Source organism: Lithobates pipiens, unplaced genomic scaffold (assembly GCF_037356315.1).
Source record: "Lithobates pipiens isolate NorthernLeopardFrog02 unplaced genomic scaffold, aLitPip1_a1.2 Scaffold_13, whole genome shotgun sequence".
In the NCBI taxonomy this organism is placed as follows: domain Eukaryota; kingdom Metazoa; phylum Chordata; class Amphibia; order Anura; family Ranidae; genus Lithobates; species Lithobates pipiens.
In genome coordinates, this window is record NW_027507718.1 from 205135016 (window position 1) to 205159898 (window position 24883).

The window sequence follows — 24883 nt, forward strand, 5'->3', positions numbered from 1 at the left end:
TAAACCATCAAAGGTGATTTTTGTTTTTTTAATCCTTAGTACCATTTTTTTCATCAATATATTTTTGCAGTCCTGTATGATCCCACCATAACCTCATCTGATTCCGTATTTGTGATTTGAGTCTCTCAAAGATGGATTTGCAAGACTCTTCTGAGTTTAAAACAGATTCCTTCCTGGTAAAAACCTAGGAAGATTTAAAACACCGGTCTGGAATGGGGAGGATTGTGTATATCGTTTCTGGCCGACCAACCTCGATGTTTGCTTCCTGCTGTGTGCTCATATTTGCATAATATTATATGAAGCTATATTCAATCTCCAAATTCAAATCTCCAAATATTTCTCTGGTGGGTGAAAAGTGCAAATGTGGTAATGTAGACAAAAACTCACCCATGCTCTGCTGCATGATTGTAGAATGATGAGCTGAATAACGGTGCTCAGGCTTGTTGTGTCCCATAAACATCAAAATAGCAAGAAACGCCGGCAACTCGATTGCTTCCTCTTAAATCTATATTGAGCACTAACAGCAGTGCGACATCTAAAATGTTAACATGTTTCGGTCGGAGCCTTCATCATAGCATACAGGTTTACAATAAATTTAAGTTTATATAGAAAAGACCTCCATTCCTCCAAAAAAGGGGGTGGTACAATCCAATTTAAAATCATTTAACAATTAAAATCATGTGAGGTTGGCAGAGCCAGAGAAGGGAGGGAGGGAAAATAGAAACACAGACTGAAAACTCTAGAGAAAAATTGGTTATTCTGAAAAAAAAGGACTATGAGGCTGAGATGGACAACATAATGAGCAAAGAAGACACATACAAAAAATGTAATAATAACCCAAAAAAATAAATATGAAAAGAGATTGAGATCATATATTAAGAAAGAAAAAGGCAAAGGCATCCTGTATAAGAAAGAAGCTAAATACCTGGTTTCCAAAGCAGACAGGATCTCAGTGATCTACTACGTACCAAAAGTTCACAAAAACCAAAATATGCCCCCAGGAAGACCATTAGTGGAATAAATTCCCTATTTGCCAGACTGGGGGAATACCTGGACCAATATCTTCAGCCATTGGTTCCAGAAGGCAGATCATACCTGAGAGAAAGCAACTTATATCAGAAATGAGGAACATGCAAGGGTGGAGGAAAAACTACTAATTACCATATACCTAAATTTATTATACACAAGCATCGTCCAAAAAGATGGTTTGATTGCATTTATTCACGCCTCTTCCTACGCCGTTTCGTGATTCCTGCACCATTGCGTCTGGGAATGCGCCTATTTCCCTGATAGCGCCCCTTCCCAAGGGGCAGCCTCAAGATGCCTAGTTGTGCTCATTTTTTGGGGTGACTGTTGCAAAACCAAAAATCTAGGAGCATGTACATTGCTCGCAGGTTCCCATGAGTTTTCCTCTGCATCCCTTCCACACAATTAACCACTTCCCACCTGGCCAATGCACATATACGGCCGGGTGGGAGCCATCTACTCCTGATAGGACGTTCAGGAACGTCCATCAGGAGGAGCGGGATCGCGCGCGCGTGCCCGCGCAGCGGCGCAATCCCGATGCGCCCGTGTCACCGGGACACGGCGCATCTCAGATCGGCAGGAGGGCTCTGTGATTGGCCCTCCTGATCACATGACGGCCGTGTCCAATCACGGCCGTCATGTGATGTAAACAAACAGCCGGTTGCTAGGCAATCGGCTCCTCCTCTCCTCACACAGAAGTCATCGCTGAGGAGAGGAGAGCAGATTGCTGCAGCCGGCTGATGATCAGTGAGTATGAGCTGTTTTTTACAGCTTTTTACTCACTGATCTTCAGTCTAGTGTAAACACACAACACACCACACAGTGTAAACACAGTCCCCACATATGTCCCCATAACACACATGTCCCCAAAACATACATGTCCCCAATAATAAAAACATGTCCCCCACATATGTCCCACTAAAATCACTTGTCCCAATGATTATGTGCACACATATGTACGTGATCACCTGCACACATATGTACATGATCATTTGCGTACATATGTCCGTGATCACACAAACCAATTATTATACACTTAACGGAATTTTTTTTACCAAAAACATGTAGCAGAATACATTTTGGCTTACATTTATGACAAAATTTGATTTTATTGGATTTCTTTTAAAATAGAAAAAAGAAAATATTGTTTTTTTTTCCAAATTTCCGCTTTTTTGCGCTTATATCGCAAAAAATAAAAAACAGGGTCGTGAATAAATACCACCAAAATAAAGCTCTATTTGTGCGAACAAAATGATAAAAAATTTATTTGGGTACAGTGTAGCATGACCGCGCAATTGTCACTGAAAGCGCTAGAGCGATGAAAGCTGAAAATTAGGCTGGGAAGGAAGGGGGCGAAAGTGCCCTGTATTGTAGTGGTTAAGAACTGAATTGTCCTACCCCTCCATCGTCAGTCAAGAATGGACTCCACTTCAAATTCTGTTTTATCCCCTACCAGGACTGGAGGTGGTGGTATCTCTTCTCTCCCTGGAAAAGGACTAGAAACGGCAGGTTTAAGCAAAGATACATGAAATACAGGGTGAATGCTATACATGTTATACTTCAAATGGACCAACAAATTTTAGTTCCAGTTTCTGGGACTGACTTGACAGTTTGAGGTGGTTTGCTTATGAAAGCCGCACTCTGTCCCCAATCTTAAAAGTAGGGTTTCCGCTCTTTTTGTCATATTGTTTTTTGTACGCTTCTTGAGCTTTTTGCATTGACTCCTGAAGTGTTTGGTAATTTGTTTGAATTAAATTTATTCTATCCTGGACTGCTGAAACTGAAGTCTTGGGAATGATATTGGGTAGAAATGAGGGATGGAACTCATAATTCGCCCACAAGGATGACTGGTTGATAGCAGTATGCACAGAGTTGTTATATGCGAATTCCGCACATGGCAGTCCTCCTGAGAAAAAGAACAAAAACACTATAGGTATTGCTCTAGTGTTTGGTTGGTCCTTTAAGTTTGAACGTTGTGGAGGGTACACTGTAGACAAACATATCTCAAATGACAGTAATTTGCAGAGATTTCTCCAGAATCTAGAAGTAAATTGCACACCTCTATCTAAAACAATGTTGTCTGGTATGTATGCCATGTAATCTGACTATCTCTTTTATAAAGAAAGATCTTTGCTGTGTCCATGGCAGAAGGTGTGCTCATCATTGGCAAGAAGTGTTCCATCTTGGACAGCCGGTCAACTACTACAAAGATGGTTGTAAATTCTTCTGAGGGGTGTAAGTCTACATGGATATCTTCTTTCAAGGTTGTTTTGGGACTGGCAGTGGTCTTAACAGGCCCCATGATTTAGCATTGGACCCCCTGTTAGGCTGGCATTTCATACAGGAGTTGACATATTTACAGCAGTCAGATCTCAGGGTGGGCCACTGTACAAGTTTGGTCCTTTTTCGGACCCCGAAGTGGCCAGCAAGCTGATGGTCATGAAAAGTTTTCGGAACTTGAAGCCTGGCTTGTTGTGGGACAAAAATTTTGTCTTGATGCCAAATAAACCCCTCTTTGATTTCTTAGAGAGGAGATTTCACTGGGTGGATGCATGCTCAATTAACCACTTGCTTACTGGGCACTTAAACCCCCCTCAGTCCCAGACCAATTTTCAGCTTTCAGCGCTGATGCACTTTGAATGACAATTGCGCGGGCATACAACACTGTACCCAAATGAAATTTTTATAATTTTTTTCCCACAAATAGAGCTTTCTTTTGGTGGTATTTAGTTACAGCTCGGAGTTTTATTTTTTGCTAAACAAACAAAAAAAGATGCAAAAAAAAAAAAAAATCCATGTTTTAATAGTTTGTTATAAAATTTTGCAAACGGGTCATTTTTCTCCTTCATTGAAGTGCGCTGATTAGGCGGCACTGATAGGCTGCACTGGTGGGCACTGATGGGCTGCATTGGTGGGCACTGATGGGCTGCATTGGTGGGCACTGATGGGCTGCATTGGTGGGCACTGATAGGCTGCACTGATAGGCTGCACTGGTGGGCACTGATAGGCATAGTTAAGGCGGCACTAATAGGCACAGATAAGGCGGCACCGATGGGCACAGATAAGGCGGCACCGATGGGCAAAGATGGGCACAGATAAGATGGCACGGATGGGTGGCACGGATGAGTGGCACGGATGGGTGGCACGGATGGGCACTGATAGGTACCACTGATAGATAGGACTGATGGGCACTGATAGGTGGCTCTGATAGGTGGCACTGCTGGGCACTGATGGGCGGCACTGGGGTGCAGCACCTTTGAGGCAGATTGTGGGCACTGCTGGGTGGCACTGCTGGGTGGCACTGCTGGGTGGCACTGTGGGCACTACTGGGTGGCACTTACTTTTATTAAGTGGGGCACTGCAGGGGGCAGGTGGGCACTGTCAGGGGGCAGGTGGTCGCTAGCAGGGCTGGCCGTGGTCGGGACTGATGTCCCGATCACGGCCGCCGGTGATCGGCTTTTTTTTTTTCTCCTCGCGCTGTCAGCGCGAGGAGGAATAATAGCCGATTACCGGCTTCGTTATATCACATGATCAGCTGTCATTGGCTGACAGCTGATCACGTGATAAGGGGTCGGGATCGACCCCTTGCACGGATCGGTGATCAGGCGAGTCTCATGGACTCGCCAATCACAGAGCGCGCCGCGCGCGCCCCTCAGGGGGCGCGCAGGGCGCTCGTACACGGGACGACGTCAATAGACGTCGTCCCGGAAAAGGAGATCCGCGCTGTAGCCGTCAATTGACTATAGCGCGGATCTCAAGTGGTTAAAGCCCTCAAATCAGGTTGGAATAGAAGAAAATTTTGAGGAGACAAAATCATACCTGATGTAATTTCTTCAGGGGTATCAGGGAACATTTTTGGACCCTGGGCAGTAGGTGATAGGGAAATTAAACACAGAAAAGAATAGAGCCCATTGAGCCTGTCAGAGTGGTCTCTGAAAATTAAGATAGGGTGAATGGCACTTCCAGGAGATATCTCCATTCCTCCAGGGCAGTTCACAATTGCTAGGAGTTCCCGATCACCTACATGTAATTTTTCTCCAACTGGCTTATTTTCCATGATGAGAAGGCCATGGGATAAAGTAATGCTTTGGGGTCCTGATGTTGGGATAATGCTGCCCCTGTGGCTACTTCCAAAGCATCAACTTCCAGGACATAGGGCAAAGCAGGATCAGGATGCTGTAAGATTGGTGCAGAGGTAAAGAAGGATTTTAGCTTGGTAAAGGCGACTTGTGCTGCTACAGACCACTGGAATTGGACTACAAACTACGAACCTCCTGTAGAAGTTTGTGATGTCTATAAACCTCTGAACACCCTTCTTATCGGATGGAGCCAGCCACTCAAGTATGGCTTTCAACTTTTGAGGATCGTAGCGATTCCATCGGTAGTGATGATAAGTCCTAAAAACTGGATTGACATTTTTTCGAAATCGCATTTCTCGGCCTAACGTACAATCCATGTGTTCTGTGAAGCTCCAGGGTGGCTGAAAACATAAGAATATTGTCGAGATAGATGATGAAAACGTGGTCTGGATACTCCCCAAGAAATCGAATTTATAAAGTGTTGGAACGTGGCTGGAGAGTGGCACAATCCGAATGCCATTACTAGGTATTCAAAATGTCTGAACCTTGTTCTGAATGCTGTTTTCCACTCGTCCCCCTTCTGGATGCAGACAATATGGTAGGCTCCGTGTAGGTCTAGTTTAGTGAAGGTATGAGCTGAACAGAACCCTTGGAAGAGCTCTGGGACCAGAGGGAGTGGGTAGCGATTCTTAATGGTGATTTTATTTAGTTCTCTATAGTCCACACATGGTCTTAATGTCTTATCCTTCTTTACAACAAAGAATATGCCGGCGCTGGCAGGAGAGGAGGAAGGGCGGATAAATCCTTTTTCTAAGTTTTCATCAATGTACTGCCACAATGTCTCAAGTTCAGTTTCAGAAAGGGGAAATATTTGGCCGAAAGGTATCTCACGGTGAGGGGTAAGGACATCTGCCTTTTTTTTTTGTCAAAGATGTCTAGGAATTCCCGGTAGGCTGCTGGTATATTGTAGTCCCCACTGGGTATTGGTAGAACTGAGCAGCTAGTAAAGTCTCTGGATTCAGGAACAAGGCAATGCTGCTGGCAGTAGGAATACTTCCTTTTTGGACCAATCAATCTGAGGCAGTGGTGGCTGGTGAAGTTTTAGGATAGGGGGGTGCCAGACCACGCCCTTCCTAGTTTGTCCCTCCCACTTCTCATAAGCCACACCACTTATAGAATCCACCCACTCCGTCCCCTGTATTCCACTTGCTTCCACTTAGTGTCAGGAGTATATAGCATTTCTCAGAAAGCCTGGCATGTAGCATTTCTCAGAAAGCCTGGCATGTAGCATTTCTCAGAAAGCCTGGCATATAGCATTTCTCACAAGCCTGGCATATAGCATTTCTGACAAAGCCTGGCATGTAGCATTTCTCACAAGCCTGGCATATAGCATTTCTCACAAGCCTGGCATGTAGCATTGTGTGAGTGCTGGGGGGTGGCATCAGTGTCATTGCTGGGGGGTGGCGTCAGTGTCATTGCTGGGGGAGTGGAGTCAGTGTCATTGCTGGGGGAGTGGAGTCAGTGTCATTGCTGGGGGAGTGGAGTCAGTGTCATTGCTGGGGGAGTGGAGTCAGTGTCATTGCTGGGGGAGTGGCATCAGTGTCAGTGGAGGGGTGGCTTCAGTGTCAGTGCTAGGGGGGTGGCGTCAGTGCTGGGGGGTGGCGTCAGTGATGGGGGGGTGGGATGAGTGTCAGTGCTGGGGGGGTGGTGTCAGTGTCAGTGCTGGGGGGGTGGTGTCAGTGTCAGTGCTGGGGGGGTAGTGTCAGTGTCAGTGCTGGGGGAAGATGGGATGAGTGTCAGTGCTGGGGGAAGATGGGATGAGTGTCAGTGCTGGGGGAAGATGGGATGAGTGTCAGTGCTGGGGGAAGATGGGATGAGTGTCAGTGCTGGGGGGAGATGGGATGAGTGTCAGTGCTGGGGGGAGATGGGATGAGTGTCAGTGCTGGGGGGAGATGGGATGAGTGTCAGTGCTGGGGGGAGATGGGATGAGTGTCAGTGCTGGGGGGAGATGGGATGAGTGTCAGTGCTGGGGGGAGATGGGATGAGTGTCAGTGCTGGGGGGAGATGGGATGAGTGTCAGTGCTGGGGGGAGATGGGATGAGTGTCAGTGCTGGGGGGAGATGGAATCAGCGGTGGTGGTAGGGACTGGGTTCATTGGCAATGGCAGCGCTGGGGATTCCCCTGCATTTCTCTGTGTCTCTGTGTGAAAACTCACACAGCGGCAGCGATATCCTACAGCTCCTCCCCCATCACTGTACTCACTGCATGGGTCAGCCATCATCTGCTTATTGCTTGTGATAAAATTGTCAGACCTGGCAGAGAGACAGTGTGGGACTGGGCGCTGTGCAGAGAGTCAGACAGACAGGCAGCATGTGTGTGTGGCTGTGCGGAATGAGGGGCAAGAAACAGTGTGTCAGCGCTGCACAGCACTGCATTGCCTTCAATGGTGCCGCAGCCGCTCCTCTGTCTCTCTGAATCCAGTCCACCGCATGCACACACACGTACAGTGAGTGGTGAGTCACTCCATCCAATCCCATAGTATCGCGGCCGCACACTGTCCTTTGCTTCGGTCCCTGCCAGCCAATCCTAGGCTAATAATAGAAAATCTGACCAATCACAGGAGAGTGGGAATGTGTGCGGGCGCACAGCTTGCACCCTGCACACACCCTAAACACGGGCAAATCAGCTTCCCAGCCTGCAATCAGCTGATTGCAGGCTGGGAAGTTTCCCATAGACCGCCGCGTGTCCGGCGCCCGGTCACTCTTAAAGTGACTTTTTTTTTTAAGCTTGGGAAGGCGGCGCCCTCTATGGACGGACCGCCACTGATCTGAGGGTTGTGCTCCTGTAGCAATGGGATCCCCAGGATGACAGGGAACATGGGAGAGCTCAGGATTTAAAAATGTATAAACTGCCAGGGGCCTGAGTTTGTGGAGGTAAAGATAGGTACGGTTTCTTGCATAACAGGCCCGGGACTAGCCATTAAGCCATCAGCCAGAGGGACTGTCAGTCTTTGTCTTTTGAGCTAAAGAGGAATAGCAAGTCTTTTTGCCAGGGTCAGATCCAAGAAACAGCTACATGCCCCAGAGTCAATTATTGCCTGAAGCTGTACTTCCTCTCCCGTCACCTGTAATGAGACAGGGAGAACAATATTAGTTGGGGAAGATCCGGAAACCTGGAAGTAGACTGGAGTGCGTGGGACTGACTTACTAGGTGTTATGGGGCAATTACTAGGGATTAGGGATGGCCGAACGGTTCGCCCGGCGGTCGTTTCGCGGCGAATTTCGGCTGTTCGCGGTCCGCCCGATCGCCGGACTATTGCCACTGTTTGCCCGGCGGACTTCTGTGTTTACTGTGTAAAAGAACTTTGACCTATAATGACATATCCATCGTGTGGTACAGGACAGACAATTGAGACATTACAGCACATGGACACTTGGAAATTCCCCCTAACTTATAAACAGACCTGATCCGGCGGCCATTTTACATTCTTTCGTATGTCACTATAGGGAGAGGTTGCTGTGTGGAGCAGGGAGAGACTGCAGTGACCCAAATCGCTAGCTATTAGGTCCACAAAAGTTCTTTTAAGGACTGGTATGGTATAGGTGTAGTTCAGGATATAGGTTTGAGGCACTGCTATTCAAGTCATTGTTGCTGCAGCCTGTGTTTCGTCAGTGTAGAGAGAGGGACAGGATGCTGTGTGCAGCAGGGACAGTCAGTTTAATCAGTAGCTGTCCACAAAGGTTCTTTTCAGGACTGGTATGGTAATAGGCTTGTACAGGTATAATATTCTTTCTTCCAAATATAGAAAGAATATTATACTTGACTGCTGCCCTTCTGCTGCAGTAGTCCTTTATGAGTATAGGGACTGAGGTACAGTCTGCTAATCACAACCTACTAGTTGCACAAAGGTCCTTATAAGGACTGGTAAGGTATAGTGTACTACAGTACATAGGGTTGAGTGAGGTACAGTCTGCTATTCCTTAAGGACTGGTATAGGTCCACAATATATAGGGTTGAGGTGCACTACTGCTGACTGCTGCCCTATTCTGCAGCAGTCCTTTATCAGTATAGGGACTGAGGTACAGTCTGCTAATCACAACCTACTAGTTCCACAAAGGTCCTTATAAGGACTGGTAAGGTATAGTGTACTACAGTATATAGGGTTGAGTGAGGTACAGTCTGCTAATCACAACCTAAAAAGCACACTGTACTATATGCCCGTACCCTCCTGTTTGAAGAGGTTGAGCGGTGTCATATTTTTGGGGCCCAGCAGCAAGTTGCTGGTATCAGTGCTGCTGTTAGTGGTCTCTATCTCGGTGATGGTGTCAGTGCACTCTATCACGGTGCAGGTGTCAGTGCTCTATATCACGGTGCTGGTGACCATCTCCTGCACCCTCTTCTTTGCCTACCCTCACCTTCCCTCGCCTCCATTGTCTCAAAATTCCTGAATTTTCAGAATTTCACATATAAAAAAAGAATGCTTGTAGTTGTCGATCCCAGATTCACCTCATACATGTGTTATGTCACGGTGCTGGTGTCAGATCACTTTATCACAGTGTAGGTGTCAATGCTCTATATTACGGTGCTGGTGACTATCTCCTGCACCCTCTTCTTTGCCTACCCTCACCTTCCCTTGCCTCCATTGTCTCAAGATTCCTGAATTTTCAGAATTTCACATATAAAAAAAGAATGCTTGTAGTTGTCGATCCCAGATTCACCTCATACATGTGTTATGTCATTAGCCATGTGGTGGGACTATGTGTGCACAGCTAGTAATTATTTTGTGGCTGCAAATATGACCTATAGGTTTGTAAAGTTCACCATCCCTGTGATGTGCTGACTTCCTCCTGGGGCTGCTTATTATGAGGGGCTCCCACCATCCCTGTGCTATGCTGACTTCCTCCTGGGGCTGCTTACGGTGCTGGTGTCAGTGCTGTATATCACGGTGCTGGTGTCAGTGCTGTATATCACGGTGCTGGTGTCAGTGCTTTATGTCACGCTGCTGATGTCAGTGCTCTCTATCACGGTGCTGCTGTCAGATCACTCTATCATGGTACAGGTGTCATTGCTTGATGTCACGCTGCTGATGTCAGTGCTCTCTATCACGGTGCTTGTGTCAGATGACTATCACGGTGCAGGTGTCATTGCTGTATGTCACGCTGCTGGTGATCATCTCCTGCACCCTCTTCTTTGCCTACCCTGACCTTCCCTCTCCTCCATTGCCTTCATGCGCTCCACAGTCCTGAATTGTCACAATTTCACATATAAAAAAAGAATGCTTGTAGTTGTCGATCCCAGATTCACCTCATACATGTGTTATGTCATTGGTCATGTGGTGGGACTATGTTTGCACAGCTAGTAATTATTTTGTGGCTGCAAATTTGATCTGTAGGTTTGCAAAGTTCGCCTCCCATTGAAGTCAATGGGGCCCGCCGTGAACATTGCGGTTCGCAAACTATCGGCCGCGTTCGCGAAACGTCCCGTCGGAAGTTCGTCCATCACTACTAGGGATAGGGCTTGGTGTTCAAGTCGAATGCATGTTCGACTCGAACACCGGCTGTTCGGCGAAGCCAGAACTCTGTGGGTCGTTCGCGCCAAATTCGTGTGGCGCTCACAGCCCACAATGCACTGCGCCATCACAGTGCATTGCTGGCTCATGATTGGCCAAGCATGCACTGTGACCCCGCATGCTTGGCCAATCACAGCGCTGGCAGCGAGGAGAGCCATAATTGGCCACAGGCAGGATGCCTATGGCCAATTATAGCTCAGGCTGTTTAGTACACGCCCCACACTATATAAGGCCGCCAGCGCGGTGGCCTTGTGTAGTGTTACAGCATCTGCAGGAGTTAGTGGGTGTCGTGTGCCTTCAGCGCAGTATACACCTGTATCTACTCTTTATTGCTGTTCTCTAATAGAGCCATCTGCAGGAGTTAGTGGGTGTTGTGTGCTTCCAGCGCAGTATACACCTGTATCTACCTTTTATTGCTGTTCTCTAATAGAGCCATCTGCAGGACATAGTGGGTGTTGTGTGCTTCCAGTGCAGTATACACCTGTATCCACCCTTTGTTGCTGTTCTCTAATAGAGCCATCTGCAGGAGTTAGCGGGGGTTGAGTGCCTCCAGCACAGCACAGTATACACCTGTATCTACCCTTTATTGCTGGTGTTCTCTCATACAGGCATCTGCAGTAGTTAGTGGGTGTTGTGTGCCTCCAGCACAGTATACACCTGTATCTACCCTTTATTGCTGGTGTTCTATCATACACGCATCTGCAGGAGTTGTGTTGTGTGCCTCTAGCACAATATACACTACCCAATTGCTGGTTTTCCCATCTCCCTGCAGGCCATTACCATGTCTGGAAGGCCAACAAGGAGAGGCAGACAGGCACGAGCCAATAAAAGAGGGAAAGCAGGCTCTGTATCTTGAGACAACAGTGCTGGTCGTGGACGCGGTGCATCGTCATCAGCACGTGGCCATGGGACACGCTTGTCCTTATTTTCGGCAGCTGGACGCGTTGAGCCGCATCATGCCGAAGACTTGGTAGGGTGGATGACCAAGCCCTCTTCATCCTCCTCATCCTCTCTCACCCAGGCTCAGGGTACTAGCAAAGCAGCTGCCAACGCATCCTCTTCCCTCCTTTCAATGTCATCATCAGTCACTCCTTCCCTAGACCCATCATGTCCTCCTGAGGAGTCCCCCAAACTATTTGAGCACAGTGTTGGCTACATGCTCCAGGAGGATGCCCAGTGTTTTGAAGGCTCTGATGATGATACTCAGCTAGAGGAAGGCAATAGCGTGAGCGCAGAGAGAGGGGATGCTCAAGGACAGCAATCTGGCAGTCATGTTCCATAAGCTGCAGCATACTGCCAGGTTTGCTCCAGTGATGAAGAGGGAGGGAATGATGAGGTCACTGACTCCACGTGGGTGCCTGGTAGGAGAGAGGAGGAGGCACATCTCCAACGAGGCAGGATGCCCTCCGGGGGCCAGCTTAAGGGCAGCACACCGACTGAATCACAACACAGAGCTACGCCTGTGCAGGGCGCTGCCTCTGCGCGTTATTCCAAAAGTTCTTTGGTGTGTGCCTTTTCTGAGACGAGTGCATTAGATGGCACCGCTGCTTTTTGCAACATATGTCTCTAGTGTATCTCGTGTGGCCAAAACATCAGCCACTTGGGCACCACATGCTTGACCAGACATATGTTGACCTGCCATGCAGCTCATTGGCAAGCTTACCTCAAAGACCCACACCAAAGAACAAAGCGGACCTCTCCTTGCTCCTCATCAGCTGGGATCTCCAACCCCACTAGACCTTCAGTCCTCTCTGAAACCTGCACTGAGAGGAATGAAGGTGTAGAATTAGGTGTGTCACAGCCAGGTGTTTCCGGGCACTCCGCTAGCAGTACACCCACGTCCGATTGTAGCAGGCAAATGTCCCTGCCCCAGCTGCTGGATCGTAGAAAGAAGTTCACTCCCAGCCATCCACATGCCCAGCGGTTGAATGCTAGCTTGGCTAAATTGCTAGCACTTCAACTGCTGCCTTTTCAGTTGGTAGACTCGGCCACCACGCCTCCAAAATGCTACTACTGGTTGTGACACACCTCTCTTCTTCCTCCATGGCCTCTTCCAGTGCTCTGTCCTTGGAACCAGCAGTGCTCCATAGGCGTTCAAGGGGCCTACGAAATTACGCAGGCAAAAAGATGCCATGCCATGCTTGCGCTGGTTTGTTTGGGGGACAGGAGCCACACAGCCGAGAGGTGGTTGACGCCATGCTAGCCTAAGCCAGGAATGGTGGTTTGCGACAATGGCACCAACCTCCTCTCCGCCCTCTGACAGGGACAACTGACCCATGTGCCCTGTGTGGCTCACGTCCTTAACCTGGTGGTGTAGCGGTTCTTGGGCAGGTACCCGGGCTTACAGGATGTCCTGAAGCAGGCCAGGAAAGTCTGTGTGCATTTCCGCCAATCATTTAATGCCAGTGCTCGACTGGCTGAGCTCCAAAAGGAGTTGGACCTGCCCAAGAACCGCCTTATATGTGACATGCCGACCAGGTGGAACTCAATGTTGGCCATGCTGCAGCGGCTGCACACGCAGCAGAGGGCCATCAATGAGTACCTGTGCAACTACGATACCAGGACAGGGTCAGGGGAGCTCGGTTTTTTCTCACCACGCCAGTAGGGGAAGATCAGGGATGCATGCACTGTCCTGTCACCGTTTGAGGAGGCCACAAGGATGGTGAGCAGTGACAGTGCATGCATCAGTGACACTGTACCTCTTGTCCACCTGTTGGAGCCTGCGCTGCGTGGAATAATGGACAGGGCACTTGAGGCAGAACAGAGACAGGAAGAGGAGGACTTCCGTGCCTCTCAAGGCTCCCTTTATCCATTGTTCCTGCTGTCCCACCCATCACACAGGAAGAGGACGAGGATGATTTTGTCAGCATGGAGGTGGAGCCTGGCACTCAGCATCAGCAGTCTTGTAGGGATGATTTACAGTCCCAAGAAACCCGTGGACTTGTACGTGGCTGGGAGGAGGTGGCTGCAGATCATGTTGTCATTAGTGACCCAGAGGACTCCAGACTGAATGCCTCAGCTAACCTACGCTGCATGGCCTCCCTGATCCTGCAAAGCCTGCGGAAGGATACTCGTATTCTTTGGATCAAGGAGAGGGACCATTACTGGCTGGCCACTCTCCTTGATCCACGGTACAAGGGTAAGTTTGTGGACCTTATCTTGCCATCGCAGAGGATGAGACATCTCCGGGAGGCCTTGCAGAAAGGTCTGTGCAACGCGTTCCCAGAGACTGGGAGGTTACAAACTCCTGGTGCTGGACAACGTGTTGCTGAGGTTTCGGTCACAAGGAGCGGTGGAGAAGGTGGCCGTCTGACCGATGCGTTCAGACAATTTTCTAGTTCGCAGCCCCAAGGTATGATCGGTTCCAGCAACCATCACCAGCGTCTGATTTACATGGTGCTGGAATACCTAGGGGCAAGGTCAGACTTGGACACCTTTCCCACCGAAAATCCTCTGGCTTACTGGGTCTTGAGGATGGATAACTGGCCAGAGCTTGCACAGTATGCAATTGAGCTACTGGCCTGTCCTGCATCCAGCATACTTTCGGAGCGCACCTTCAGTGCTGCTGGTGGCTAGGGATGAGCCGAACACCCCCCGGTTCGGTTCGCACCAGAACTTGCGAACGGCCCCCGCGTTCGTTACGAACGTTAGAACCCCATTGAAGTCTATGGGACTCGAACGTTCGAAATGGAAAGTGCTAATTTTAACGGCTAATATGCAAGATACTGTCCTAAAAAGGGTTTGGGGACCTGACTCCTGCCTCAGGGGACATGGGTCAATGCAAAAAAAAGTTTTAAAAACGGCCGTTTTGGCGGGAGCACTGATTTTAATGACGATTAAAGTGAAAAAAAAAAAGTGAAATATTACTTTAAATATGGTGCCTGGGGGGTGTCTGTAGTATGCCTGTGAAATGCCACGTGTTTCCCGTGTTTAGAACAGTCCCTGCACAAAATGACATTTAACGGAAATAACACCATTTAAAACTGCTTGCGGTTTTAATGTTATATCTGGTTCCTGCAATATGGTTGAAAATCATTCAGAAAAATGGCATGGGTAGCCCTCCCTGCCCATTACCAGCCTATTTGGGTCTTGTACGCATATTAAGGGGAACCCTGTACCCATATTAAAAAAAGGAAATGCGTGTGGCCCCCAGACCCTATATACTCAGAACAGCAGTATACAGGCGGTGCAAACAAGACAGGGACTGTGTAGGTTTGTTGTGTTAAGTTGAATCTGTTTGTAATTTTCAACTGGTACATTTTTAAAGTATAGCTCCAGTCAAAAAAACTATTTTTAAGCTTTTTGGAAAACATAGGGAAGAGTTATCACCCCTGTATAATTTGTTTTGCCATCCGTCTTTTTTCATCTCACTTGCTGCTGTCTCCTTCCGTTTGCAAGTAGGAGATGTTTGTAAGTTGGATGTTTGAAAGTAGGGGCCTGCCCTATATTATAGCGGTATGTACTGGGTACAGAGCACGCAGACAGCACGCACTCCTCCATCTCCTAACACTACTGACTGCAAGCTCTATTATTAACCACTTGACCACTGGGCACTTAAACACCCTTAATAACCAGACCAATTTTCAGCTTTTGGTGCTCTCACATTTTGAATGACAATTACTCAGTCATGCAACACTGGACCTATATGAAATGTTTGTCCTTTTTTTCACACAAATAGAGCTTTCTTTTGGTGGTATTTAATCACCTCTCAGTTTTTTTATTTTTTGTGCTATAAAAGAAAAAAGACCGGAAATTCAGCGAAAAAATGAATTTTTCTTTGTTTCTGTTATAAAATTTTGCAGATTAGTAATTTTTTCTTCATAAATTTTTTTTTACTGGTTACATGTTTTGAGTTGCAGAGGAGGTCTAGGACTAGAATTATTGCTCTCGCTCTAACGTTCTCGGCAATACCTCACATGTGTGGTTTGAACACCGTTTTCATATGTGGGCGGGGCTTACGCATGCGTTCGCTTCTGCATGTGAGCACATGGGGACATGGGCGCTTTAATTTTTTTTTTTTTTTTTTTTATTGTTCATTTTACTTTATTTATTTTAGTTTGACATTTTTTTCCCCAAAAATATATTTTTGATCACTTTTATTCCTATTACAAGGAATGTAAACATCCCTTGTAATAGGAATATGGGGTGACAGGTCCTCTTTACAGTGAAATCTGGGGGTCAATATGACCCCACATCTCACCTCTAGGCTGGGAAGCCTGAAATAAAAAATAAAAAAAAGATTCTGGCTTTGATCGTACTGGCGAGTTGGTAGAAGCACCGGAGGGCGGTGAGGGGTGGGGGGCGTCTATGGCTGGGTATTTCTGGGTATCTCCGAGTATGGCTGGGTATCTCCGAGTATGGCTGGGTATGGCAATTTATGGCAGGGTATTGCAGAGTATTGGCGGGGTACTACAGAGTAATAGCAGGGTACTGCAGAGTATTGGGGGGTACTGCAGAGTATTGGGGGGTACTGCAGAGTAATGGCAGGGTACTGCAGAGTAAAGGCAGGGTACTGCAGAGTAATGGCAGGGTACTGCAGAGTATGCACTGGTATTGCAGAGTATTGGCGGGGTATTGGCGGGGTACTACAGAGTAATAGCAGGGTACTGCAGAGTATTGGGGAGTACTACAGAGTAATGGCAGGGTACTGCAGAGTAAAGGCAGGGTACTGCAGAGTAAAGGCAGGGTACTGCAGAGTAATGGCAGGGTACTGCAGAGTATGCACTGGTATTGCAGAGTATTGGCGGGGTACTACAGAGTAATAGCAGGGTACTGCAGAGTATTGGGGAGTACTACAGAGTAATGGCAGGGTACTGCAGAGTAAAGGCAGGGTACTGCAGAGTAATGGGGGGTACTGCAGAGTAATGGCAGGGTACTGCAGAGTATGCACTGGTATTGCAGAGTATTGACGGGGTACTACAGAGTAATAGCAGGGTACTGCAGAGTATTGGGGAGTACTACAGAGTAATGGCAGGGTACTGCAGAGTAATGGCAGGGTACTGCAGAGTAATGGCAGGGTACTGCAGAGTAATGGCAGGGTACTGCAGAGTAATGGCAGGGTACTGCACTGCAGAGTAATGGCGGGGTACTGCACTGCAGAGTAATGGCGGGGTACTGCAGAGTAATGGCGGGGTACTGCAGAGTAATGGGGGGTTACTGCAGAGTAATGGGGGGTTACTGCAGAGTAATGGGGGTTACTGCAGAGTAATGGGGGTTACTGCAGAGTAATGGGGGGTACTGCAGAGTAAAGGCAGGGTACTGCAGAGTAATGGGGGGTACTGCAGAGTAATGGCAGGGTACTGCAGAGTATGCACTGGTATTGCAGAGTATTGGCAGGGAATTGAGGGGTTAAATTCGTGAGCAGGGATGTGGGCACTGCAGATGCAGCCCACATCGCTGCTGACACCGATCTCTTTCCCCTCCGCTGTACCGATCGGTACAGAGAGGGGAGGGAGGAACCGGCATCATAACATGACGCCGGTTTGTTTACAAGTGATCACTCCGTCATTTGACAGAGCGATCACGTGGTAAACGGCCGCGACGAGCGGCCGTTTACCGTGATGCGCCGGGTCCTGTGGACCCGGCGGTCACGGATGCTCTCGAGTGCGCGCCCCAGGGGGCGCGCGAGAGCAGAATTCTGGGAGGCCGTTAATTAACGGCCTCTCAGAGTTAAACAACCGCCCTGAAGCCGTTAATCGGCAATGGGTGGTTGTTAAGTGGTTAAAGATAGATCACTAGCTAGCTATATAGGTGAGGTGAATATAGTGTAGTGGTGTATACTGCGGTCAGGGCACAGACAATAACCCCTACACAAGAGCAAGATAGGAAATCAGCCAAAAACGATTGGTGTGTAACTGTGTTGAAGGTACACAGAACACCCACTGCTTCAGATTTCAACACACTACACGAGGCCGCCTCAAAGGCGGCCTTATATAGTGTGGGGCGTGCACTACACAGCCTGAGCTATGATTGGCCACAGGCAGGATGCCTGTGGCCAATCATGGCTCTCCTCGCTGCTGGCGCTGCGACTGGCCAAGCATGCGGGGTCACAGTGCATGCTTGGCCAATCATGAGCCAGCAATGCACTGCGCCATCGCAGTGCATTGTGGTCCGCGCGCGCCATACGAATTTTGACGTGAACGGACCAAGAGTTCGGATTTCGCCGAACGCCCGAACAGCCAATGTTCGAGTCGAACGTACGTTCGACTCGAACACGAAGCTCATCCCTACTGGTGGCTTTGTAACCGATCCCAGGGTGCGCCTGTCCACCGACTCGGTTGATCGACTGACCTTCATAAAGATGAATCAGTCTTGGATCACCACCAGCTACCAAGCACCTGAAGCTGATGTAACTGAATAATTTTTTTTTTAAATATCACATCCCTTCAAGACTGCCTATGCTGAGTGACTGTACTGTTATGTTGACTGTCTATCCTCTTCCTCCTCCGCTGATATCTTGGAAGAACATTTTTGGTTCTGGGTGATGCCACCAGCCCAATTTTTCGGCCCCTATTTAACAGGGGCATGTAATTCAATTTTTGATGCAATGTTTTGCAGCAGGGCTCATTCCTGCACTCCAAATAGAGTATATGGGAGAGGTTGCAGTGTCGTGGCACCAGTGCCTAAGGCACTGGTTTAGCCCAGTGTTTAACGGGTGTGTAATTACAATTTTTGATGCAATACTTTGCAGCAGGGCTCATTCCAGCACTACACATAGAGTATATGGGAGAGGTTGCAGTGTCGTGGCACCAGTACCAGTGCCTAAATCTAAATTTTTCAGCCCCTGTTTAGCAGGGGCGTGTAATTACAATTTTTGATGCAATGCTTTGCAGTAGGGCTCATTCCTGCACTCCAACTAGAGTATCTGGGAGAGGTTGCAGTGTTGTGGCACCAGCAAGCAGTGCCCAATGCCCAATTTTTCAGCCCTGTTTAACAGGGGCATGTAATTACAATTCTTGATATAATATTTCACGGCAGGGCCCGTTCCTGTGCCCACCCAGAGTAACTGTGAGGACTTATAGTGTTGTGGCACCAGCACCACCACCACAACCACCAAAGGCTCAATTTTTCTACCACTGTGGCATGTAATTACAATTCTTGATATAATCATTCACAGAAGGGCGCTGCAGTGCCCACCAAGAGTCACTTTGAGGGCTTACAGTGTTGTGGCAACACCAACACCTTAGGCCCCCATTTCTGTAGAGCATATAAGGCAGGCCCCTACTTTCAAACATCCAACTTGCAAACGTCTCCTACTTGCAAACGGAAGGAGACAACAGGAAGTGAGATGGCAAAAAAAATTATACAGGGGTGATAACTCTTCCCTATGTTTTCCTAAAAGCTTAAAAATTGATTTTTTGACTGGAGCTACACTTTAAAAATGTACCAGTTGAAAATTACAAACAGATTCTACACAACAAACCGACACAATCCCTGTCTTGTTTGCACCGACTGCATACTCCTGTTCTGAGTATATAGGGCCTGGGGGCCCCACGCCTTTCCTTTTTTTAATATGGGTACGGGGTTCCCCTTAATATCCATACAAGTCCCAAAGGGTCTGGTAATGGGCAGGGGGGGCTACCTATGCCATTTTTCTCAATGATTTTCATCCATATTGCCGGAACCAGAAATTACATTAAAACCGCAAGCAGTTTTAAATGACTTTTTTTCCATTAAATGTAATTTTGTGCAGGGACTGTTCTAAACACGGGAAACATGTGCCACTTTACAGGCATACTATAGACACCCCCCAGGCACGATATTTAAAGGAATATTTCACTTTATTTTTTTCACTTTAATCATCATTAAAATCAGTGCTCCCGAAAAAACGGACGTTTTTAAAAGCATTTTAGGCATTGACCCATGTCCCCTGGGGCAGGAGCCAGGTCCCCAAACCCTTTTTAGGACAATATCTTGCATATCAGCCATTAAAATTAGCACTTTTTATTTCGAATGTTCGAGTCCCATAGACTTCAATGGGGTTCTAAAGTTTGCACAAATTTTCGGTCCGTTCGAAAGTTCTGGTGCAAACCGAACCGGGGGGTGTTCGGCTCATCCCTAGCAATTACATATGAAATGTCCAGTTCCCCCCTGCAAGACAGGTAAAGGTTTGCCTGCAGACGAAGTTTCTCATCTGGAGTTAATGCTGGATGGACCAAGCCAATCTGCATGTGTTTGGCTTCAGGTACGGGTACAATAGGAGGCATGGGTGCAGATGTAGGCAGAGCTTTAGGCAGTACCCAGGTGGAATGAAAGGTTTGAGCACGTTAAGACCGGAGTTCCCACAGGCGTCTGTCTAGCTGGATAGCCAATTGGATGAGACCTTCTAGAGTTGAGGGGGTTACCACTCTGGCCAACTCATCTTTGAGAGGTTCAGACAGTCTCAGCCGATACTGGTATCTCAAGCCTGCCTCATTCCATCCTGTGTGTGCGGACCACTTGAGAAATTCCACGGTTTAATCTTCCACAGGGCACCGACCCTGCTGTAGAGGTCATCATATAATTGTGCCATGGTTTCAAAAAAGGATGAGGTTCATCTGTCAGTAGGGAAATGGTGAACCCTACTTTCACGGTTTCAATAGAAAAAGTCTGTGGTTGCAGAGCCAAGTACAGGAGATAAGCGTTCTTAAAAGGATCTAAATCTCTTTCGATCCCCAGAAAATCGTTCTGGTGTTGACACTCGTGGTTCTGGAGGGTGTACCACCACAGTAGGAGTAGCCAAGGTGCATTCTTGGACAGGAGCGGCAGCAGAAGAGCTAGCGGAGGATGGGCCTTGGTCTGGGGAAGCAGACAGCCCTCTAATTGGAAGTAACCTTCCTGAAGTCTTTGGACAGCCTGGGTAAGGAGTCTGTGATTTGTTGACATAAAGCTTACAGTGTTGAGACACCTCCATCAGCCTCTGACAAGGCTGGTTTATACTGTCAGGAACTTGGTATGAGGCCGAGATGCTGGGAGGGCTTCCCTTGCAGCCAAGTGCAGCACACCCCTGGAGGTGGTAAGGCAGAGTCCGTGAGCCAGGCTGGAATCAGATGCAGGGAGCAAGCAGGAACAAGACAGGTCAAAAAACTTAAGGATTCCCCCAAGGGTTTTTTAGCAGCTAGGTATTCTAATCAAGAAAGTTTATATAGTTTAAAATATTGTAATCTTTACTGGACAAAATTAGTACAAAAATGGAAATAGGATTTCAAAAATGAATTCTGGCTACAGGTGTATACAATCATGTTCCATTACCACTGACAATTATTACACAGTACAACTATCAATTGACAGTACATTACAAAAATGATATCCACACGAACACCCCAACGCTTTTCAACTTATTCAATCATAGTCTTCTTCAGGGTTTTTTTTTTTGCTCTAAAAGGATATATCAAAACATGCAAATGTTCAATACCTCATATTCTGTGAGCATTTGTGCATATGATATATGAGTAAATTGATAATTGCAATATGACAAATATAATTAGTGTGCTAATATAAATGCTAAATACCAAAAATACCCCCGATGTTCCTGTGTCACAAAAAAAAAGAAAGAGACAGAAAATAGTGTACTTATATTATACTATATTAATTTATACACACGGATATTAATTATACATTTTTTAGATACATACGGAATTTGTGACACAGGAACATAGGGGGGTATTTTTGGTATTTAGCATTTATATTAGCGCACTAATTATATTTGTCATATTGCAATCTGTATAAGTGAGAGATCACTGTCATCGGTGCAGCTTTTATTGCATTCACTTTATTAGTAGTAGTTATTTCATCACACAGCGCTTGAGTATTTTACATTTAGTAAATTGATAATTACCTCAGGAAATGGAACTGCACTCTATAGCCAAAAATTGTTTAAAAAGATCCAAGCGGTCCAAAAATCTCCACACACCATTCCCACCTCCTCAAGATAAAGCCCAGGTCCAGAGGGCTTGCAAGGAACCACACATGTGGACCCTCCTGGGATGGGCAAATGTACAGAGCCTGTAATGTTTTACAATAATCTCAATGAATTAATCAATGAAATGGTAAAGGTGTAGTAAAATAAAAATGATCACTTTGTCCATTTGCTGTACCAATGAAAGATGCTGATTCTGTTAATGTACATATATACTAGTTCGTTTGGAATTATATATTGTTATTTATTTATAGGATGACGTTTGGTTTTAGATTCAAGTATTAGTTGTTTTAAAATAAGAATCAAATTGGAATTTTTTTATTTTTGGTTAAGTACTATTAGAGTTTCAAATGTAAAAAAAAGCCTAAATTAGTGTCTATTGTGATCGGAGGGTTAAGTGTATGGATTGGGTGTGAGTTGTCTCCTATGCCGCGTACACACGATCGGATTATCTGATTATTCCTATCTGAGGGTTCCCCGCCTCAGCCCTGGGTGAGACTACCTACACCAGGCCACCATCGAACCCCACCCTTGGAGATGATTCTAATTTATGGGCTGCTTTGTAAGTAATTAAGAAATCGCCCCTTCATTTATCTTTAGGGTAGAGTGAATAATCAGTTATTAAATCCATTAATTTGTTCAATTATTGTATTACTCTGTAGTTCAACACATGCATCCAACTCCTGCCGATTGGCAACAGCCCATGAAACGTTTTGAGTGTTCATCCAGGGGTGCCAAGCCAAGCTTGCTCCAATAACTATAACAAACCATCATGTTCATTGTCTGTATCTATTTTATGAATTATGCATTGATTATTTGTACATATTTGATTCTTTCTCTGACCCCTATTGTTTGTCACTAATCATGTCTAGTAATTCATTATTTATTATTAAATGGATCATTATTATATCAACTATGTTTATTCTTTATAACTATATTCTTTATATCATGTTAATTTCACAGTTGAATTATGCTTGCCAGTATTGCTACCATGAATTGCCCCTAGGGGATTGTGACATCCAATGTATTTATATATATATATATATATATATATATACACACATCCACATGCCTCATGTAAGGTCCCAATCCTACACCCTCATTTTCTCTCTCTCTCTCTCTATATATAATGTGTGTGTGTGTGTGGGGATGGAGGCATGTTGATGCTCAGTTTTAGGTTGAGACAGGTCACTCATTTCTAGCTTCTCTTGCTTATGGGTGGTAAACACCCCCTTTCCTAGTGAAGTGCCCAACCTCGTATTTGAAAAACCTTAAAGCCGAGGTCCACCTTAAAAAAAAATCATAAAAATGCACAAAAAAACAAATGTTTTTACTTACCAGAAATGGCTGTTGCTAGGCAGATCGTCCTAATCTGCCACTTCCTACTCCATTTTTCTCCTCCTCGTGTTGTCTTCTGGGGAATGGGGCGCGCTGTGTTCTGGGAACTGTGTGTGTAGGTAGGAAACGGCCAGTGAAGCCGCAAGGCTCCACTACCCGTTGTTAGGATGGCAGCGCCAGCACCCGATCCGATGGACGGATCGACCTCAGGGTCCGAAATCATTGTGGGCTCACTGGACAGGCAAGTGCTCTTATCAATAGTCAGCAGCTACAGTGTTTGTAGTTGCTGACTTTTTTTTTTTTTTTTTTTTAACGGCAGGACCTCCGCTTTGAGTATCTATTCATTTATTGATCCATGGATCGATTCATCATTCACACAGAGAACAAAAAATCATTTATCTTTCATCAATGTAACTTTTATTTATTTTTTTTACCACTTAAACAATTGTTAATGAATTATATCATTTTCTCATAACAGCGGTTCTGGAGATCTCTGCACACAATGCATACATCCTTATTCTCCATCTTTCACCTATTCAGCATGTGGGTGGTGGATCTGATTTGTTGTGATTTATTTTCCCGGGGCTGCGATGCGCTCAGTTCTCCCCCCTCTACCCATCACCATCTGATGGGGGTGGGGTCCGACCTTGGCACATCTGCGTTATGTGAGCGCACCCCTTTTAACCTTTTCCTTTGGGTTAAAAACGCTGCTTAAACAGTTGTAAAGCTAAAACAAGTGGCACTTTACCGCTAATGACCAGCGCTTTCAGTGTGAAAGTGGCCTTCTATGCAGCATTCATTATTTTGGATAAATTTGCAACGTTCACAAACAGCCAAACTTGAAAGGAAATTCCAATACCCATAATTTAACAGTCATTTCAGATTTTCGTTCTTTTTTCAGATTGTTGTTCTTTTTGAATGTTCATTCCCATTTTTGGAAAAACGTGTTTTTGTTACTTTGAATATTTCTGAATTACATCGAACAACGAATTGAGAACGAAACGAACTGCACATGTCTAGCAGCAACCTGTAGCAATCTCAGTCTCCAACAACTCCTATCGCGTGTGTGCAGCCTATATCTCTTGCAGACAGCTCTCCTGGGCATTGAGTTTATAGTGTCCATCAATGAAGCTTTGCCTTATGACCCTGTGGGGGTAGATATTAGGGCTGAAACAACTAATCGATTAATCGGCTATGGAAATAAACGTTAGTTGCAGCCCTAGTAGATATACCAAAACTGGAGCACCTAGAACGCGGTGCAACTCTACATGGTAGCCAATCAGCTTCTAACTTCAGCTTGTTCAATTAGGCTTTGCTAGTAAAACCTGGAAGCTGATTGGTTCCTAGGCAGAGCTGCTCCAGATTTAGCGCTCTCCAGTTTTAGTAAATCTTATCCTATAAAGCAGTTGTATAGTCTTAATTTGAACTTTTACCTACAGCTAAGGCTATAATAAGGCTTACCTGTAGGAGAAAAAAAAAAAAAACACAACGTGTCAGCGGGTTTACTACCGCTTTAAGCCTAACAACAACATACGGAGCGAAGTTCTAGAAAACTAGAACAAATGGCCGGAGAGCCGTCGCTTCACGAGATTACTACCCCGAATATACACGTCTGACCGCTCCATAGTACCGTTAATAAACTCGCACCCCACACAACACATTCATATACTCGGTTCCCCGGACTGTCTACTGGCATTCCCTCAGTAACCCAATGCCCGCCTGACGTAACAGCCACCCTCCCAATTACGGAAACAGCGAAAGTCTCGCGAGAAGAGACTTTTTTTTCCTCCAGGAAGTAGAAGGGGAAGGAGGCGGAGCTTGCCGTCCCGTGATCTGAGCAGAGCCCGGGAAGTCTTCAGTCAGCTTGCAGCTGCTCCACAGCAGGTTTGTCCTGCGGGGGGGCAATTAGTGAGCGGAGGAGTCGGAGTAACGGGGTAGTAGTGGCAGGGAGCATGTTTATGATGAGGGGAGCAC

At 46.5% G+C, this 24883-nt stretch overlaps 1 protein-coding gene and 1 long non-coding RNA gene across 3 annotated transcripts in view; one reads left to right on the forward strand and one right to left on the reverse strand.

The window, feature by feature from the left end:
* Nucleotides 1-19468: 19468 nt before the first annotated feature.
* LOC143974593 (uncharacterized) lies at nucleotides 19469-24664 on the reverse strand. The gene is made up of 3 exons (XR_013272248.1): nucleotides 22910-24664; nucleotides 21491-21657; nucleotides 19469-20692 (listed from the first exon to the last, which is right to left on the reverse strand). It is a non-coding gene; the product is annotated as an uncharacterized LOC143974593 (long non-coding RNA).
* A 41-nt stretch (nucleotides 24665-24705) lies between these two features.
* The window catches only part of LIN54 (lin-54 DREAM MuvB core complex component), a 95952-nt gene continuing 95774 nt past the window's right edge, over nucleotides 24706-24883 (forward strand). For both annotated transcript variants that reach the window (XM_077476144.1, XM_077476145.1), the window contains exon 1: nucleotides 24706-24793. The gene's annotated coding sequence lies outside the window, so the exon portion shown is untranslated. The remainder of the gene's footprint in view (nucleotides 24794-24883) is intronic.